General features: G+C 27.2%; 1 long non-coding RNA gene across 1 annotated transcript in view; it reads left to right on the top strand.

Moving 5' to 3' along the window:
- The window catches only part of LOC111618442, a 40,516-nt gene extending 32,647 nt beyond the window's left edge, over positions 1 to 7,869 (top strand). The window contains exons 2-3 of the long non-coding RNA XR_002755577.1: positions 6,621 to 6,733; positions 7,730 to 7,869. This is a non-coding gene — a long non-coding RNA (uncharacterized LOC111618442). The remainder of the gene's footprint in view (positions 1 to 6,620; positions 6,734 to 7,729) is intronic.
- The last annotated feature ends 516 nt before the right edge of the window (positions 7,870 to 8,385 follow it).

Genomic DNA, 8,385 nt, shown 5'->3' with positions numbered 1-8,385 from the left:
TATTGGAATCATGTCAAATTTGACCTTCAGAGTTTTTTGCAAATCTCCACATTTTGAGACCTCCTGAATCCAAAAAGTCAAAAACGTGGCAAAAAAATTCCATGGATATGTATGTATGTATGTATGTATGTATGTGTGGTGTTGACATCTATTTCACTTAATATCTCAGGATAGGGTAAAGATTAAGTAACAAAATTTGCATGACAGATTGTATATGAGGGGCATTGATGCTATTAAATTTTAGTAGTTAAAAGTTGAGAGGGTGGGGAGATAAAGGTGGTTGCGTGTATCTCCAGTAGGATCAGACTTAATTAATGATGATTTTACTCATTATTAATATTTATAAGTTTTTATAAAACCCATCCCTACCCTCCCTATTTATAGTTAAATGTAAATTTTTAAATAAACTTTTTAAATAATTCATTTACTGTCATCTTCCTATAAAAATGCATTTTCGTATAACTAATGATAGTTTAATCTGAATTAATTATATTTTTAAAAAAATGTGACAAATAAGTAAGTTTACGTGCTGCTAATTATAAATTTATTACTACTTTTAATACAGAGTGATCTAAAAGTCAGTTTGCCATTGTTTTTCGTAACCAGCCGTACTAAATTTGTACAAGAAATATACTTTATCGTTTAAGCTGAGTTCGTATTTATAACGATAATTTAAACATACACAACGATCTACGATTAACTGATTTTGAACCATCATTTAGAATGTAAGCTAATTTTTAATTTGATTAAAGTATTCCTTTTAAATTCATTTGAATAAGTGTATCGTTAGAGCCAAGTATATATTACTTTATACGAGTATTTATTGATAATATAGAAATTTCGAATTAGTGACTTATGATTCACGGATTACACATTAAACTATTATAAACAGTTTTAACAGGTCACTTTTAAAAATAAATTTCAGTTAATTGACTTTTGGACCAGACTATATACATATCTTTATTAGATGCAGTTTACGTAATAAATACTATAACTATCTATAGCGTAAGTAGTGATTTAAATGGGCTTTCTATTTAACTTTCTACCAGTAGTAGAATGAGAGGAAGCTAGCTTCCTCTCATTCTACTACTGAGCCTTCGCTTTGCGCCATTCTAAACAAAGCCGTACAATGTGCCCTTTTTCAATGTTATTAATGGGTTCTTCAAGACGTTTACTAAGATTTCTGTTTGTGACTCTTATGTATTTTTTCTCCAAACCCAATTGTTCATTTTATACGAGATTTTGTATACTACAGCCATAACTCCTTTTTTTAACTTTTAATCATTTCTTAAAAAGCTATAAAAGGTGGGCGCCCTCTTGAAAACCAACTGGGAGTCTTTGTAGTCCGCAATTTCATTCATAACACCGGTCATGTTCTTGTTATACATAAACTTAGTTATTTTGCTCTTTCTTTTTATCATTCTCTTTCTATTCTCTGTATAAATTTTTATCAATTTTTCAATTACAGTAGTTTTATATCCTAAGGATACCCTACATTTTTAATTCTATCCAGCCCTTTTATTCTGTTGGAGCAATACACAAAGGCTCTTCTTATCAATTCTCTAAATGCTGAGAGTTTATAAATGTAGGGTCATTTGACTAAGAAGGAATGTATTGTACAGAGGGTCATACGTATACCTTTGTGTTTAAAGATTCTTCGCTAAATATGATGTCAATGTCCAAGAAATGCATTTGTGTTGAACTTATTTGTTCCATTTTAAGATTAAATCTCTCATTATTTGAGATGTTGGATCCTATTTATGTTTTTCCATAATATAAAGACATCATCACATACCTCTTGCATGTTAGCCTTAAAATGTGTAACAGTATTCTTCTCCAACTTACGGACAACCAATTTACATAGCAAACACTAAATTGGGCTTCTCAAGGGCACACATTTTCTTTGTCTATATATCTGGCCTTCAAAGCTGCAAAACGATTGGCAACATATAAGATCAGCTAGTTGTTAAATATCTTTAGGAAAAGCAGTTACTTCCTGTTTTAAGAGATACGTGGTGTTCATTAGCGCCTCATAGCACGACTTTATCTTAATTGAAGGGTATAGGTTTTCAAAATTTATAACCGTTCCAATTTCTTCATTCATTATCAGAGCCCTTAAGAAATATTGAGATTAAAGCAAGGGATGTTTTTCCAGTCTTTTGACCTTTCTGTTTAATTTTTTGACTATATTTTCTTCTATTCTTTCGCATTCCGTTTTCTCAATGTATTCCTCTAATGCTTTACTATAAAATTGTCTTTTCATTATGACTAAATGTTTACTTTTATTTGCTCTTGTTATAACTAAATTATTCATTGTTAACCATTATTTCGTGCGTTTAACTTCCTTCATTTCAACTTCTTTTATGTGCATCTGTTTTCTAAGGACTGCCTTCCATCTAAAATAATCCTTTTTTTACCTCATGAAGTCTTGTGACTCCTATTTCCATTTCAGATATTGTGTCTTGCCAATACTTGTTATCCAGTGCAAAATTCGGGTCTTTTTCAAGGCGCTTCCTAATGCCTTCTGGTACATTGATGGGGTCCCACAATATAAATGGTGTAGATTGCTTTATTCTTTTTCTTTTTCTTGCTTACTTAGTACAAATTTAGTCCAACTTCTTTTTGTATTTCTTCTTCAAAATAGTTTCATTTGATCCGTTAAATTAACTACACTTAATTCTTACCAAGTTGTAAGTTGGGTCCTCAAAATGCATTTCATTTTCTGGCTTTGTAAGCTCATTTAATGCTTTATACTTAATATTCTTAGTATATGTTACATAAGCAAAATCGTTTTATCTGCCATCTCAATGCTCTATATTCATCGGGTACATTGATTCGATGGATTGACATCGGAAAAATTACATTCTTCTTGCATTCATTCAAGAAATCCAGCTTGCAACTTACCCTTATAATCTTCAGAGATAGTTTTCTATACTTCTTAATTAAGATTGGAAGGGTAAGTTACAAGCTGTCTGAAGATTTTTAAAGAAAAGTACAGTATTTGGGTTTAAACACACACTTGGCAGTGCGTTCAGTGAAAGAAATTTTGTTCTTTACACATCACAATTCCTTTCACTGTTGATTTAAAGTGTATATATTGTAATAATAATTTCTTCAAACAGTACATAATTAAATAAATTCTTAAATCATTAGTAATAAAATAAATCTGTAAAGAAAGCACCGCCAAATGTGTGTTTAAAACCTAAATATTTATCTTTAAAAATATTTGGGCACAGATACCAAAACTGTATTCAATGAAATAGTTCTTTATGCCATGATTACGTTTTTCAACGTCGGAAATATTACTTGATATCACAAGTTTCCATAGAGAAATAATTATAAATATAATATGTAAACATTGAATGAAGGTATACTTAATTTTACTAAAATGTGTTTCGTATATATCCTCGATAAAACGGTGATAATTTGAAAAAGATTAATCTACGCATAATTGACGGCAGTTTCTGTACCTTTAAGGCATACAAGTATGTTTTTTTTTTTGGGGATCATTTATATTATGTTATAAACGAATTTTATATATTTTTTCCTTTAGGTTTACTATATTTCTAAAGGAAATTTATATATAAACCTTTCTACTAATCATTTAAAATATTTTTACCAAAGAGATTTTTAAAAAAAATACGAAAAGAAATTTTATTTTTTAAAAGATTTCGCTTTCTTCTTTCAGAAATTTCTATACTGAATATTGCTCTTACCTCAGAGACAGTTGAATTTACTTTATGTACAAGTATATACAGAAATATAATCGACTAGTTAAAAGATGTTCCAGTGGAACATGAGTAAAGAGCATGTCTTTTAATAATAAAAAATAAATAGAAATTCTTCGATAAGTATGCTTCACAAATCATATTGGTTCCTGTTTGAGAATATAATGGATAAGCTGAAAGAATGATATCAAACCATTTACTTATTCATTGATTTTCGATGAGTCAATGCGAAGAGGCGAATAAGTTTACCGATCATATTTGCGGAGTTTATTCATATTTCTTTGAAGAATATATTAGTTTTTATTGTAATTTCGATTATTTTAAAGTTAAAACTTGTTTTATTTAATATTATTCATTTATTTTATTTTTTTGAAAATTGAAGAAGACAATACAGAGAATTGCAGTAGCTTCCTTCTTCAAAATATTGAACTTATGTAAAACATACTTAAAATATTTATATATATACAGTAAAATACTGTATATTTAAATTTAAAACTTAAAAACAAACAATAAAACAATTAAGTTAAATATAAATGTTTTAAAGCAGTTGTTAAATGAGGTTGTAAACACATTGTACGTATGGTATGTTCTTAAGTTATTATAGTGCTTTAATATAACGTATTGTTTTTAAGAAATATTTCAAAAAAAGCAAGAACAAGCTTACGATGTTTTTATAATTTCAATTTTTACAGAAATAAAAATGAATATAGCAATTTTTGCAATGTTGAAATTCATTTTAAACTATGGAATTATGAGGTAATAAACATAGAATTCGAACCATTGTAAAATTTTAATACAAATGAAATGATTCAATTAATTACAATCAAACCTCGATATAGTGCACTCCACGTTCGTAAAGTGATAATGAACGAATCTTTTCTTTAAACCTTTCAATATCTACGAATTACTAAATGCACGATTTTGTATTCCAAACAATATTGTTTAATAATGACGAATAATGTAATTTGCAAACTGTCAAACTCAATCTTGTGTATAGAACTCACTATTACATCTAATCGTCGTTGTTTGAGATGCTTCACTCGATTTAGTGCTAATTTTAAAGACGAATAAATAGAAGTTTGACTGTACAGTACTTGTATATAAGACCTTAATAGCATCTCATTTTTATAAAACTTAGAATTTAAGAGAACAAGAATTTTAATTTTAATTAATTTGAAAATTTTTCGGAAAATATTTTAAAAATATATGTGTATTCTCACACACAAAAGTATATATATATATGCATACTTAATTATATAATACGATATATCAAGGGCGAATGTAGGTGTCATCCTTGGAGGGTATCAGAAAATAAGGTGTATGCTTGATATTTTGTTTTGTAGATTGATTTAAAAATACTTATTTGGTTAAGGGGACATAATAATATTTCTTCTGTTCTCTATGAAGTGTATGCTTTGTCCTCTCTGAGTAGGGAGGTACTGTACATCCCTTCTGTCCCTCTCTAAATACATACCTTCTATTCTTCTTGAGTAGAGAAAAAAAATATATATATATCCCTCCCGTCCTGTCTCTGTTGTAATATATAACATATATATCAATTAAAGGTAAATTTAATTGTGTATGTTAAAGCTAGTGTACTATTATTCTACTGCTTCATACCGCCATCTATAACTCAACACAGTAACTATTTTATTATATCAAAAATATTATTTAAATATTTAAAATTAATTATTGATATTTAATAAAAGTTTTTTTTTTAAATAAANTTAAATATCATTCTGTTTCTCAAGTAAAAACAATATTATACACACAAACCATTGACGGGAATAAAATACGTCGCTTTAGAGGTGGCTATTCATCCAAGGCGGGTTAAATCCATAATTCTTTAAGATCCTACTTTTTTAATCCAAAGGAATTTGCTTGCAGATTTGTATATGAATATGTGTATGCATATATACACAGGGTGGCCTAAAAGTCAGTTAACCGAGATACCTTTTTGCGATTCAATGTCTCACTGAAATGAATAAAACACGAATGGTAACGTGTAGATGTTTCAAGCAAGTTTTAAACGTTCTTAAAATAATCCTCAAAGAAGTAAATTTTGGTTAGCTGACTTTTGAGTCATCCTGTAGGCTAATTTTCTAATATTTCTTTAAAATAAATTTAAATTACATAACATTTGATTAATATTCACACATATTTTTTTTATAATTAAATTTATAGCTGATAAATAATAAAAAAAAAGCTATTATTGAAATTAGTTACATTGCACTTTAAACTCTTTCTTTTTTCCAGTTTATAAGTTATAAAATTTATAAATATAAAAGAAATAAGATGAAAAAGTTATAATTGTGATGTTTTTGTAAAGTTTACTACTTCGAAGAATATTATTTTTCTTTATTTTCCATCTTACTATTTATTAATATGTTAAAAAAAACATTGTAACTCATTTATCTTATGATTTTTTTTATGTATCCCACTCTCTTGATTGCAAGTTGATTTGTCTATAGCTTTGGAGTCTGGAGTTTTTTTTTATCGTTTATATCAATATGATCCTTGGTGTTTCTCGTTTTTTCTTATTGCAGATCTTGGCACACAGTACAGCTATTGGAAGTCTCTGGGATGCCATCCTTTCCACATATTCATACTAAATCAGTTATCTTTTGTGGATTTTATTTGTAATAGTCAATATATTGTAGCTCAAGTCATACTTCTGCTTTTTATCAGTCCATTTGGTATTGTTTATTTTCCGTAAACATTTCATTTCAAAGGCTTCCAACATCCTGGCTTCTTTTTTTCTTATATATTCAGTTCTCAGAGTCATAAATTGCATTTGAGTTTATAAAGGTATTACATAATTTTAGTTTTAACAAGTTTGAAATGCTATTAGTATTCTAGATTTTGTTGTAATACAATTTAAATTTTTTAAAGAGATATTCCGGAAAGACTTTATGGGAAACTGATCCCTATTTTGATGTTAGACACATGAAGAAAATCCAGGAAACTCAATGAATAATACGAACTATTCATGAAAAATCACAAAGGTATGAACCGAATTCGAATTTTGTAACCCTTAGCAGAAACTATTTGACAGATTTTTGTATATTGAGTTTTTCAACGAATCGAATACCAAATTATTTGGAATTGAAATGGTGACGTAAAAAACGGAATGCTCTTCTATCAAGAAGATAAATTTAATTCCTTCTCTATTATACTCTTGAATAGTTGTGTTACTATTTCAAGATATTTTAAATGTTAAAAAAACAAAACACTAATCATAACTGCCATATATAAATTAGAATAGAATAATGAAATAATTTTATAAATATTATTTATTATCTTACTATAATTTCGAATTATTTTTGTACCTCTGCTGTAATCATATATTTAATTAATTGATTAAATTAAATTATAGAAATCTAGAAAATTATAATTCTACACATTTTTTAAAAAATTATTTCACCAGTCGATTATAAATCTTAAAATACAGTAACGAAAACTTCGTATATTTTAATTGTATTAAAATGAAAGAAAGAAATATAAAATTATAGTTTGGTTTGGTGTGATGAAATACAGCAACAAGCATTAGAGAGATCTGTCAAGAAGTGATGCCGGAAGACATTTTATAGGAAATTGGCCCCTATTTAGGTGTTAGATACTGAAGAAAACCCAAAAACTTCACGTGTCCAACCCGTCAGTGAGGCGCAAACCCACAATAAATTACCAATGATATTAGATTGTAAAATTCAAAATATAAATTATTATTATTATTTTTTTTATTATCTACTTAATAATGATATTCAAGGAAACAATTTTAAATATATTTGACTGAACTATTATTCTATTATCTAGTATTTTTTGATCTTTCAGTTTATAATCCAAGATGGTTTATTTGAAAGAAAACTAAATCAATATCTAGATTCCATTTGAGATTACAATTCTTTAATAAGTATTTATAAAAATAAAATATGAAAAAGTTATGAAAAAAATTATAATTTTTTTTTTCGTAAAAATAAATAACAAAAGCTATTTATATTTAGGTAATACTTTTAGTAATGAATTGCAATAGCAAAGGCCATCAAGGATAAATTGGAATAAAACGATTCTGGAAAACATGAATTACAAGATAAGGACGAAGTGAATAGAAAGGAATAACGACTAAGATAATAAAAAAGAAAGAAGAAAACGGATAATAAAATGAATGAATTTAATCATATGATAATTAGTGTTTTTTACAATTAATTTTCGATGTTATTATTAAGAAATCTTGAAGGCTGTAAATAGAATTTTAAGAATATAAATGTAAGCAATTATGAACGACTAATTGAATTAAACTAGCACGATTCGTGATCAAGCAAGAAATCGTACATTTATAGAATTTCAAATAACTTTAAAAATATTACAAAATATAAAAGATAAAATTACAATAAATAAATAATAAACAGTACAGACTTTAATAAATTATCGATATTACAAATTGTTAATTTGTTTTAAAAAACACTTGAAATTTTTTTTTTCTTATCGCACTGTATAGAAGTCAGAAACCTATATAATAAAGTTATAGCAAACTACAGTGAAACTCTTCTTAAGCGATCACCCCTCATAAAAACCACCCCTCTAAAGCGATCACNTATCGACTATTTTGTTGAATATCTTACAATCTATTTTAGTCATCAAATTTCTTTAAGATTTTTAT

This window comes from Centruroides sculpturatus, unplaced genomic scaffold, assembly GCF_000671375.1.
Source record: "Centruroides sculpturatus isolate CEXI.00-Female unplaced genomic scaffold, Cexi_2.0 scaffold5, whole genome shotgun sequence".
NCBI lineage: Eukaryota > Metazoa > Arthropoda > Arachnida > Scorpiones > Buthidae > Centruroides > Centruroides sculpturatus.
The sequence above is the reverse complement of the archived record's forward strand: the minus strand, read 5'-3'. Positions and strand labels throughout refer to the sequence as shown.